General features: G+C 34.1%; 1 protein-coding gene across 3 annotated transcripts in view; it reads left to right on the forward strand.

Moving 5' to 3' along the window:
• FOCAD (focadhesin) overlaps nt 1–13,224 on the forward strand; it is a 279,727-nt gene that overhangs the window by 115,956 nt on the left and 150,547 nt on the right. The gene's annotated exons all lie outside the window — the stretch shown is intronic.

Consider the following 13,224-nt stretch of genomic DNA (forward strand, 5'->3'; position numbering starts at 1 on the left):
CTTCCCATTGGTTTTATTAGCTGAAAATAGCTTCACAGTCTCTGCAGTGTAATAGAAACCCATAATGTTTGAGAACAATAATATTTAAAATAGAAACCTATAATGTTTGAGAACAATAATATTTAAAGTGGGTTTTTAGGAAGGTACTAAGAGGGAGATGGACTATCTGGCAGCGTTTTCTGAGAGAAGTAGCCAGTCTTGAAATTTATACTTTGTTAACCTTTTCTTCCTTCTGTAGTTAATCTTGAGTTTAATTTAGCTCATGTTTACCGAGTATTTGCTCTATGTGTGGTCCTGAGCAAATGCAAAGAAGGAAAGGAAAACTGCCTGTAAGGTTGTCACAGGCTAGTGTGGGCCACAGTGTTGGGAATAAGACTGTTACCAAAATATATGACATAAAGTTGTGCGCAAAGCTAGAGTGACAAACAGTACTTAGAATGCTCTTTTCCTGGAAAGGGGCAAACAATTACTCTATTATCCTTTAATATTTTTGCGGTTGTAAAACACTGGTTTTTCATAAGTATTGCATGAGTAGTTGAACTATCAGTTTGAAAAAGGAAGAGCATACAAGTTCATCAGGCAAGAGGAAGGACTAGATGTGCCTTGGAAAGTAAGCTGAGTAAGAAGGCAGGAGAGAACATGATCCGACTTTGTTCCCTGACATCAACTATCTCCTTTGGGCAGGAAGTTGGCCCTCAGCCTCATTCCTCCACACAGCATCTGCAGGATCCTACTGCTGCTCTACTTATTCTTCCCAAATAGTCCTAGGGCTACCGGGAATTTAACATCCAGTTCAGTCCATCACTCGTTGAAGCATAGCTAAAAATACTTTAGTAAAATAACATTTCATATTACTAAAGTATTATTCTTATAATATATTTAAAATATCTAAACAATATCGTAGTACTAGAGGCCTTCTCCAGATCTACCATCCAAGACCCCACCCAAAGGTTAACTTTGCAAGCAGGCCTTTTAAAGATGGCCCCTCGGGCCTGCTGTGTTAACGATTTTCTTCAGAAATATGTACTTAAATTTTTATTAATTTGGGTTATGTTCTATATTTTAAGTAGTGGGTTCTAATCCTTAGAATTTCCTCTCCTCTTTTTCATTTTTGATAGTTGAATATATGCACTAAGTCCCTTCTAAGTAGATGGTTTTATTTTGAGTACCTTTGGTTATAGAAAACTTCGTGCTTCTTGGGGCAGCACACTCTATCCTCTAAATATATAGTTTTATAACTCCTTTTCTATATTTAACCCATATATACCTTTCAGTATGGGCCTTGGGATTACAAAATACAAACCAGTTTGTCTTTGATGTTAACCTTTTTACATATTTATATAAATTATCCTCAATTCTTCCATTCTGTAGTATGGGAACACAGAATTTTCTGTTTCTCTTTGCACTTCTTCTTTGTGGTTATAACAAAGTATCCTATTTGGCCCTGACCGGTTTGGCTCAGTGGATGGAGCGTCGGCCTGCGGACTGAGGGGTCCCAGGTTCGATTCCGGTCAAGGGCATGTACATTGGTTGCGGGCACATCCCCAGTGGCGGGTGTGCAGGAGGCAGCTGATCGATGTTTCTCTCTCATCGATGTTTCTAGCTCTCTATTCCTCTCCCTTCCTCTCTGTAAAAAATCAATAAAAATATATTTTAAAAAAATATCCTGTTTGTAGAATTTTTTCCTGGTATATGTTTTGTTTATTGTATTGGTGTTTTTTTTCATATGGAAGTTTTTATTTTGTTTTGCTTTTTTTTTTAGTTCATTTAATGTGACATGAAAATAATACATGCTATTGTATATATTGTATGTGTATATAAGAGATCTTGTCTCTTAGATTTTATTGTATTTCTGTTTTAAAAATACATTTATGTAGAAGAAACACAAAATTAGAAGAATTTAAACCTTTCATTATGAAAAATTTTAAGCATATTCAAAAGGGAAGAGAATAGTGTAACTTATTATAAAGATAGAGAATAAACCCACTATGTACATCCCATAACCTTAACAGTTATTTGTCATTGCGTAGCTAGTCTGTATCTTCTGTACCCTCCCCTCCCAGTCTCCAATTCTGTAATATTATTTTGAAGCAAATCTGAGATTGGAGCTGAATGTTATAAGTGAAGTTTGAACGTTTTCTTTTTAGAAACATTGTATTATCTTTTATTCCCCAGAATTATGTGAGGATGTCAGTTTCACTGTATCTTTACATTAACTTTTATAATTTAAAAATATTTTAAACTCTAGTATGTTAGAAAATTCTTGTTATAATTTTCAGTTTGAAAAGTAGATTATTAAAAATTTTAAAGTTCTCATTTGCTGCTTTTTTTTTCTTTTTGAACTTTAGATTTATATGCTTTGCCCATATTTGAGGTGGGGGATAGGAATCTGTATTTATCCTAAAATTTTTGCATCCTTTATTTTACACTGTCAGAGTATTGGTTGGTAATTATACACACACACACGTTTGTTTTCTTTTTCAAAATAAACTATTAGAAAGTGCAAACTATTAGAAAGTGTGTGGCAGGTATTGAGTTACTTTGGCTGGGTGTAGAATTCTGTGTTGAGATTCATATTCCTGTACAATCTTGCTTGTTTGCTTCCATAGCTTGTGGGGTTGCTGTGGAGAAATCTAAAGTTATTCTGATTCCTGAATTGCTGAGTACATGTTTGTGTGAAACTAATTTTTATTTTTTCTCTCTGGAAGCTTTTAAACTCCTCTCTTTGTCCCTGGTAACTCTTGTGATTTCATGATCACGTGCCTTTGTGTGTTTTCATCTGTTGTACTGAATAATTGGTGTATCTTTTAATCTGGAAATTCAGGTCTTTGAATTCTTGGGATTTTTAAAATTTTTTAAATTTCTTTTTCTTTACTAACACGTGTGTGTGTGTGTGTGTGTGTGTGTGTGTGTGTTTCTTTCTGGAACTTCTCTTGTTTGGACCCTGAATTCTGTACTGGTCTTCTAATTTTCTTATCCCTTCTTCCCCAAATCCTTCGCTCTGCTTTTTTACTCTACTTTTTGGGAGATTTCCTTAGCTTTATCTTTTCAACATTATTGAATTTTCTGTTGTACTAATATGTTTTCAATTTAACAGCTCTTTTTGTTTCTTCCTTTTAAATTGTATCTATCTTTACTTACTAGTCTTTCAATTGTTTAATGCCTAGTGAGTTCTTTTCTATCTAGAGAGCATGTATTCTCTTAATATTTCTTCTAGCTTCTTTAAAGATTATTTCTCTTTGATGTTTAATTCTGGAATTCACCTAGAATTTTTTATTGCATGGTAATGTGTTAGAATTTCCCCTCCCCATTAAGCCACTAACCAGTTTTTCTAACACCATTCATGGCTTAATTTTTTGTTGTTGTTGGTTTGTAGTCTGCTTCTATTATGGATGTGACTGTTAGTGTCTTCTTACAATACTTATTTATTCTTTCTACTCTAATAATTTTCCTGAATGCAGAATGTTATACAAGGTAGGAGTTTACTAAGCCTGTTTTCTGTTATTCCTTATCAATACACTGTTTACTTGAACCAGTGGAATCAGAATTCTTTGTTGTTCTTTGTTCCAAGAAATTTAAATCAATACTTTCTTTGTTTCTGGCTTGTTAAATTAATTTTACTTCATCCTGGGTGTGAATCTTCTTGCTTAATATTCGTTTTCTGTATCATTTGTTTACCATGATTTATGTTGACCCCATTTAATGATTAATCTTATATTTGAGACTGAATTTGGACCTTATAAAATTCATGGTATAAGTTATTTATCACTTATTTGAACATCAAACGGTTTTTGTCATTGAAGAAGGAAAGAAGATTTGGAGTCCTGCTTTTTATTTCTCCAACTTGTGTCAGCTGTTAAATTTTTTTTTTTTTCACTTCAAATGTAGTATGGAGTGGTTTACATTTATCATCATCAGTCTTGTGTAGTTTTTCATATCCCAATAAAATTGACCTGACTGTCATAGCTTTGGGTTCTGTGAGTAATTTACTATTTTAATAAATTCATAAGCATTGAATCGCTCTAGTTTTATTACATGGTTGCTTACCTGGCTGAGCTGCATTTAATTAGATCTCATTGTTGGAAGACATTCAAATTCCTCCTTCCAACTCTCTGATAGAAAACACATTGCCAGTGACAGAAGCAGCAGTGGAAGTCGACTGTACCTAATTGAAGGGAAAAATACAGTGTATACACATTATACTTTACTTATAGGACACTGGCTTTTAACTTTTGTTCTACCAGTTGGACTGCCAAAGATTTAGATTGCACCATGATCTAAATGTAAAACCTACTTTTGTTCAGGAAGGAAATTTTATGCTTATAAGAATTCAGTCATTAATAGTTATCATTTATAGCAAGTTGTCAAAATGTTAGCAATTGAAAAAATAAATGTTGATTATACTCCTTTTCTCACGGATGGTTTTACATATTGATAGTGTGACTAATCATTACTTTATGAATTAAATTTTCATAAATCATTTTTCAAATATATAAGTTGCCTTTGATTCAGAGAGATAATGAAGACTCAGATGGCTAAGGAGACTAACCTGTTAATTGAGTTTAGGTCAGGAAAGGTCATGGTAATTGTATTACAAGTATTTCAAACTCCTGAAGTGATATGATATTTTATCTTATTCCAGCCTGATCTTTCCTCTGTTTTTCTATACTTGGAGCTCCTATGTGATTTACCTTTTTTTTTGTATATACTGGGAAAATCTTACCTCAACATTTTGATATCCTGGTGACATTTACCTAACAGGTAAATTTTTCTGATTCTAAGTTAATTTAGTCAGAGTACTATTTAAGTACCTTTTGGGTTTTTTTTTTGCAAGTAATAGGCTTTTTTTTTCTTTACTGTTTAGAGTATTACATGAGTCTCCTTCCCCCCCCCCATTTACCTCTCCCCCGCAACCCTCTCCCCCAAGCACAAGCCCTCACTGCCTCCCCCCCCCACTACTGTCTGTGTCCATTGGTTTTGCTCATATGCATGCATACAAGTTGTTTCAAATAGCTGCAATACTGTTACAGGATCTATCTTGTTGAATAGAATTGGAACAGATAAAAAAAAAATAGGAGTAGTTTGTGCATTCTAAAAGCATTTCATGGTATCCTGGGAACTAGAGATACCAAGATGAAGAAGATGTCATCACTGCCTTTGTTAACGCAAAGTGGCAAGTATATGGGCTTTGATGCAGTCCTAGCTCCAGTATGTATTAACTCTATTACGTTGGGCAAATTATTTGGCCTTTATGAGCTTCAGTTTTGTCCTCTGAAACATGGTGGTGATCATGATTTTCTGTAAGTGCTTAGAAGAGTGTTTATAGGAACTGCTCCGTAGATGTTAGCTGTAACTTTTAGAGGAGTCATTACAGGGCATATGCTCAAGCTGGACTGGAATAAGGCTAATAGTAGAGGGAATATCAAATAGAAGATTGCCCGGTAGGGGCCTTTGCTAGTCTCCATACCTTTCTTCCCTTGACATTATTTAACTCTCAAAGGTTAAACTTCAAGACCCTAGATCACTAATTTAATTATAATGTTATGATATAAATATAATTTGAGCCACAGAATAGAATTATACTATGCTTACACGTCTCTGATGTTGCTACAGGCCTGCAGATTCCTCATAAGTGGAAGGGATGATTAGCTTTCAGCACTTCTGTCTGTGGGCTGCTTTCCAGTGTATTACTTAAGTAATGAGAAGATACCATGAATAGAAATGTCAGGTAATTAGGAAGCTGGGATTAACTGATGTTCAAAGGCATAATAGAAATTGTGCCCATTTTTTGTAGAATGATTTTTTAAAAGTTTCAATGTTAAAATTATTAAGTAATGGCATTTATGCTTCTGTTTGTAGGAACCATTCAAGCTTATTCATTCTGTTATATAAAATTCATGGTGTTGTGTTTTTTTCTTCAACCTAACACATACTGTTATCTTACCCCTGTTTTATAAATGGCAAATGCACTTGTGTACTTAAAATTTACTTCCATTTTTTCCACAGAAGAAAGTCTTATGCAAAGGTGGTTCAGCATTTATCTAATCTAAGGATATGGATAAAATACAAACTAAGAATTTACTTTTGTAGTTCACATCTAGTTTTATAAAACATAAGTCTGAAAAAAGGAAAAAGCAGATATTGCTGTCAGTTTTTGCCCCTTCCATTAGATGATCATGTCTTGAGTTATTTCTTTTCACTGGTATCTTTGTTTTCTATTTATATTAATTTATTACTACATTTCTCATATAGTAATAAAATATGAACTATCTCATACTTTCAAAATAGAGGGATAGTTATAAACATCAATTACATATATATTCTCTTTTGATAACTAAAGTGAATAATAAACAAACCCTTTTTATGTCTCAGAATGTATGAGTAGATAGCACTACTCAGGATTTTCATTATAGAATTGTGTGAAAGATTATTCTGTTATCTGTGTAACTTCATATGGTGTTGCCAACACGGACATTTTTCATGGAATCCAAGTTAAACTTCTGTACTCCATTCTGTATATGATGCGCTACAGGAAGATGCTGGTTTGTGTCTCTTCTGATTATTTTTTCCATGTTTTGTCCAAATACAGGGAGAACAATGGCACAATAGTTCTTCATCCTGTTATAGGTAGCCTGGACTCCGATTGCTTTCACTCTGCCAAGGTGGAATGGAGGGTGAACTAAGACATGGACTCCTATCCTCATTCTGCCACCAGCTAACATTGTGACCCCTCTAGGCCTCTGTTCATTCATTTGAACTTGACAGAGTCTCTTCTGACTCTTACAAAAACAAAAAAAACAAGCCCTGATTCTTTTTTTAAATTGTAGTAAACACATAACATAAAATATACCTCATCAAAAAGTAAAATGTACCATATAGTATTATATACAATTTTTCATCTTGCAAGAGTGAACTCCATACCCATTGAACACCATTTCCTCTTCCCCCTAACCCCTGGCAACCCTCATTCTACTTTCTTCTTGTAAGACCAAGTACTTTAGAAACCTCACGCAAGTCAAGTCATGCAGTATTTGTCCTTCTGTGACTGGCTTGCTGCACATAGCATAGTGTCCTCAAGGTTAACTCATGTTGCAGTAAATGGCAGGGTTTCTTTCTCTCACTAAGGCTGGATAATATGACATTGTATGTATATACCACATTTTCTTTATCCATTCATTCATCAGTAGATATTTAGGTTGTTTCCATACTTGGGCTATTGGGAAGAATGCTGCAATGAACGTGGGAGTGCAACTATCTCTTTGGGATGCTGATTTCAGTTCTTGTGAAATATTTTTGAATGCCTATGCGTGTTTCATTATAAAAAACTAACAGTGTCAAGTTAAGTCAAAAAATTAGTCTCTTTATATTTCATAAATTGTTACAGAAAAGTTTGTGTTTCAATAAAAAGACTTGTTTTAGAACAGGCAACTAACAGCAACTGTGCAGTCAATGGGGGTTTTTTTGGTGAATAAAATTTAAAAGAGACTATTTACTGCCTGTACTGAAATTCCCAGAACTCAGATTGCTTGATCATATGTTAGTTTTACTTTTAATTCCTTGAGGAACCTCCATACTGTTTTTCATAGTAGCTATACCATTTTACATTCCACCAACAGTGCACAAGGGTTCCAATTTTTTCACATCCTTGCCAAACACTTGTTATTTTCTATTTTATTGATAATGGCCCTCTAAATGGGTGTGAGGTGATATCTCACTGTGGTTTTGATTTCCATCTCTTCAGTGATTAATGATTTTAAAAACCTTTTCATATACCTGTAACCATTTTATTTCTTCTTCAGAAATGTCTATTCAAGTCCTTTGCTCGCTTTTTAATTGGGTTATTTATTTGTTGAGTTGTAGGACTTACTAATATATTTGGGTATTAAACCCTTATCAGACATATGGTTTGCGAATATTTTATATCGTTTTGTAAGTTGTCTTTTTTTTTTTTTTTTACTAAGTTGATTGTTTCCTTTGCTACACAGAAGCTTTTCAGTTTGATTTAGACCCACATGCCTGTTTTTGCCTTTGTGCTTTTGGTGTCATGTCCAAGAAATCATTGCCAACATCAATGTTATGATGTTTTCCCCCTATGTTTTTTAAAATGTCTTTACTGATTTCAGAGAGAGAAAGAGAGAGATAGAAACATCAATGGTGATAGAGAATCATTGATCGGCTGCCTCCTGCATGCCCCCTACTGTGGATCAAGCCAGAAACCATGGCATGTGCCCTGACCTGGAATCGAACCAGCAACCTCCTGGTGCACGGGTAGCTGCTCAACCACTGAGTCACGCTGGCCAGGCTCCTGTGTTTTTTTCTAGGAGCTTTATAATTTCAGGTCTTAGGTTTAAGCCTTTAACTCATTTTGAGTTACTTATTTGTGTATGTGTAAGATAGGGGTCCAATATCCTTCTTTGCATGCAGATATCCAATTTTTCTAGCACCATTGGTTGCAGAGACTATACTTTCTCAATTGTAATAAATTAATATGCATGGGTTTGTTTCTGTGCTCTCTATTCTGTTCCATTGTCTATTTGTTTGTCTTGTGCCAATATCATGCTGATTTGATTACTGTAGCTTTGTAATGTCTTTTGAAGAAAGGAAGTGTGAGGCACCCGGCTTTATTCTTTCTCAGAATTGTTTTGGTTATTCAGGGGCTTTTATGGTTCCATATGAATAATATGATTTATTTTTACTGTGCAAAAATGCCATTGGGATTTTAATAGGGATAACAGTGAAGCTGCAGGTTGCTTTTGGCATTATGGACATTTAAACAATATTAAGTCTTCCAATCCATGAACACAAGATGTCTTTCCATTTATTTATGTCCTCTAATTTCTTTAGCAATGTTTTGTAGTTTTCAGTATACAAGTCTTTTATTCCCATAGTTAAATGTATTCCTAAGTATTTTATGTTATTTTTTAGTGTGATTTTAGATAGTTTTCTTTTCAAATTGTTTGTTGTTTGTACGTGAAAACACGACCGTTTTTTGGTTCATTTTGTATCCTGCTACTTTCCTGAATTCACTTATTAAATGTTTTTTGCAGGACTAGAATCCTGCAAACAGAGATAATTTTACTTTATCCTTTCTGATTTGGATGAGTTTTGTTTCTCTTTCTTGCCTAATTGCTCTGGCTAGGACTTTCAGTACTATGTTCTGTGTTCTACTAATGCTATGTACTATGAATAGAAATGGCAAGAGTGGATGGACATCCTTGCTTTTTTCCTGATCTTCGAGGAAAAGCTTTCAGTCTCTTATTGTTCAATATGGAAGTGTTCCTGCCTCTTTAATTTTGGGGGGAGAGTTTAAGGATTGGTGTTCTTTTTTAAAATGTTTGGTAAAATTCATCTGAAAGCCGTCTGGTCCTGGCCTTTTCTGTGTTGGGAGGTTTTTTATTGCTGACTCAATCTCCTTCTTTGTTATTTGTCTGTGAGGTTTTCTATCTCTTCACGATTCAGTCTTGGTGAGTTGTATGTTCCAGGAATTTGTTGTGATATAATTATATATAGTTATCTCTTGTAATCCTTTTTATTTCTGTGGTATTTGTTGTGATGTCTCCTTTCATACTTTGCTGCTGTTGGATGGAATGTTCTTTATATATCTGATCAGTCCATTTGGTCTATAGTGTTGTTCTTGTCCTCTCTTTCCTTGTTTATCTGTTTGGATGTTATGCCCATTATTTAAAGTGGAGCAATGAAATCTCCTACTGATATTTGTGTTCCTATTTTCCCCTTCAGTTCTATACAGTTGGGTATACATATATTGCTCTGATGTTGGGTGTGTATATATTTATATAGTCTATCTTCCTAGCGAATTGACCTTTTTATCATATATAATATTTTCTGTCTCTTTTGACTGTATGTGTCTATTTTGTGTGACACAAGTACGGTTACACTTGCTCTCTTTCAGTTACCATTTGCATGGAATTTTTTTTCATTCTATTACTTTTAGCCTATGTATGTCCTTAAATGTAAAGTGAATCTCTTATAGATATTACACTCTTCTATAAGAGTCCTTGTAGAAGGACTCTTATTTATATTTTGTTTGTAATCCTTTTAGTCACTCTTTTTTAAATGTGTTTTTAATTGATTTGAGAGAGAGAGAAAGAGAGAGATAGAGAAGGAGGAAGGGGGATAGAGAGAGGGAAACATTGATCAGTTGCCTCCCACCCCACCGTACTCCCCACATGCCCTGATCACGGATTGAACCTGCTACCCAGACACATGCCCCAACCTGGAACTGGCCCACAACCTTTTGGTGCATGGGAGGATGCTCCAACCAATGGAGCCACCTGACCAGGGCATCACTGTCTTTTGATTGAGGAGTTTATCCCATTAAAATTTAAACTACAGATAGGAAAGGACCTACTATTGCCATTTTGTTAATTATTTTCTGTCTCATAGCTTTTTTGTCTCATTTCCTCTGCTGTCTTATGTCTCATTGATTTTTTTTTTTGTAGTGACATGCTTTGTATCCTTATTCATTATCTTTTATGTGTCTTGTATAGGTATTTTCTTAGTGGTTACCCTGGGGCTTACAGAAAACATCTTATAGTTATAACAGTCTATTTTGAACTGATAACAACAGCTCCAATTCCATACAAAAGTTCTACTTTTTTATTCCCCACACTTTATGTTCTTGATGTCACAGACTACATCTTTTTATATTATGTATCCATTACCATATTTTTATAGTTATAGTTATATATACTTTTGTCTTTGAACTTCTATACCAGAACTAAAAGTGATTTATGCTCCAGTATTACAGTATTCTGTACTTTTCTATATATTTACCATTATTAGTGAGCTTTATACTTTCATATGCTTTTGTATTGCTTCCTAGTGTTCTTTCCTTTCAACTTGAAGGACTCCTGTTAGCATTTCTTATAAGGCAGGTCTAATGGATAAACTCTACCAGCTTTTGTGTATCTGGAAAAATTTTGCTTAATATAGTATTTTTGGCTTTTTTTTTTCTTCCAGCACTTTGAATATATCATCCTTCACCTCTTTGGCTTTCACTATTTTTTTGCTGAGAAATCTGCTTATAGCATTAGGGGGCTCCTTAATAATCCCATCATTTTAAATTAATTTGTTTATTAAGGAAATAGATTCTGAAGGAGAGCAAAGAAAGAATTGAGTTTCATGAAACCCCAAAGGTCTTAACTCAGGGAATTACAGGGCACTTACTCCGGAGTATAGAGAGCCAGGAGCAGAGGAACCAAGAGCTCATATGACCTCTCAAGGAAGCCAATAAATACACATATATGTTACTTCATTAGGAAAACAACAGTCGTGCTTCATGTAAAAAATTGTCCACACCTATATAGCTACATCTGTCTTTTCCTGATGAAATAACACCGGTTTGGGATTCCATTGACCTGAGGATTTCATTTGGGTTATAATAACATCAAGAACTGTATTAGGCCTAAAAGAACTTACTGTAAAAGAGAACATTACTGAACTTGCCAGAGAAAATAAACACCCTTACCTACTTCTTTAGTTCTAAGACCCATAAAGGAACTGTACTCTTTAGCATAAACACAGTTCTTTATTTCTTTCCTGACAATATAATTAAAGCAGTTTTTTAAGAGCCACACAACTAAATAAATTATTTTATAAAATGTCACTAAATGTGCTGCTTGCCCTTCCCAGAACTCAGAATCTGTCAGTGCCTGGGTAGAACTCTTCCCAGAAGGGGTAATTCATTGAGAGACACACAGACAACCCAAGATAACCTTTTGTTTTTAATTAAAATGGGGAATGAGAAGCCAATTCAAAAATTTGTCTCCCTTCATTTGCTCAAGGTGAGGATGATGGAACTTATGTTCTAACAGAGCACCAGCAATTGTTAAAAATCATAAATCTGGCTGTGCTGTGAGTCTATAGCCATTACATGCATATCTTTAAATGCCGCCCTGGTATAACATGATCAGGCTCATTAATGAATGAACTGTTAACTGTTACATTTTTGGTGGTAGGGTTAAGATATTTTTTCCTCCTTGAAATTGAATTAAAGTATATACCTTCTAAGCTAAGAAGAAATAGGCTTTCTAAGATTACAGTAGGTAGAGAACATTCAACAAATTCTAGCCAACAAAACTAAAATGCTTTATATAGAAACTAAAATTTTTGTGCATGCTCAAGTTTCTTGCTCATAGTAGGTATTCACTCAATAATTTTTAATTGAATTTTTAAAATAATATATTACGATATAATTCACATTCCATATAATTCAATCAAAGTGTACAATTCAATGACTGTTAGTATATTTACAGAATTGTGCAAACATGATTACATATAATTTGAGAAAATTTTTATCACCCTCCCCAGCAAAGAAACCTTGTACCCATTAGTAATCACTCCCCATTTTTTCCTACACTGCCCAATCCTACGCAATTACCTTCTCTCTGTATATTTGCCTATTCTGGACATTTTGTATAAATGGAATCATACAATATGTGGTCTTTTGTCACTGGCTTACTTCACTTTATACAATGTTTTCAAGTTTCATCCATATTGATTCCTATTCCTTTTTATGGGCAAATAACTTTACATTGTATGGCTAGACTACATTTTACTTATCCATTCATCATTTGAACACTTGGGTTGTTTTTACTGTTTGGCTATTATGAATTATGCTGCTATGAACATTATGTTCATGTATTGTGTGGATGCATGTTTTTATTTCTTTTTAGTATATGTTTAGAAGTAGAATTACTAGATAATACAGTAATTCTCTTTAACCAGTTGAGACTGTTTTCCAAAGTATTTGTACCAATTTACACTCCTACTAGCAGTGTCTGAGGGTCTCCACATACTTGCCAACATTTGCTATTGTCTGTTTGCTTTTTATTATAGGCATCCTATTGGGTGTGAAATAGTAGATCATTCTGGTACTGATTTTTATTTGTGTCATGGCTAATGATGGCTGAGTATCTTTTCCTGTTTTTACTGGCCATTTATCTTCTTTGGAGAAATATCTATTTAGATTCTTTGTTCTTTTAAAATTGGGTCATTTGTCCTTTTATTATTGAGTTACAAGAATTCTTTATATATTCTGGATACAAGTCCCTTACTAGATATATGATTTGCAAATACTTTCTCCTATTTTGTGGGTTGCCTTTTCATTTTATAGTATCTTTTGACATCTGAGTATTTTTAATTTAATGGCATCTGAGTATTTTTTTCATTGATCTGTATTTCTGTTCTTATGCCAGTACCACC

The sequence above is a fragment of the Myotis yumanensis genome, unplaced genomic scaffold (genome assembly GCF_028538775.1).
Source record: "Myotis yumanensis isolate MYYU_CA2020_CCGP unplaced genomic scaffold, mMyoYum1.0.hap1 SCAF_12, whole genome shotgun sequence".
In the NCBI taxonomy this organism is placed as follows: domain Eukaryota; kingdom Metazoa; phylum Chordata; class Mammalia; order Chiroptera; family Vespertilionidae; genus Myotis; species Myotis yumanensis.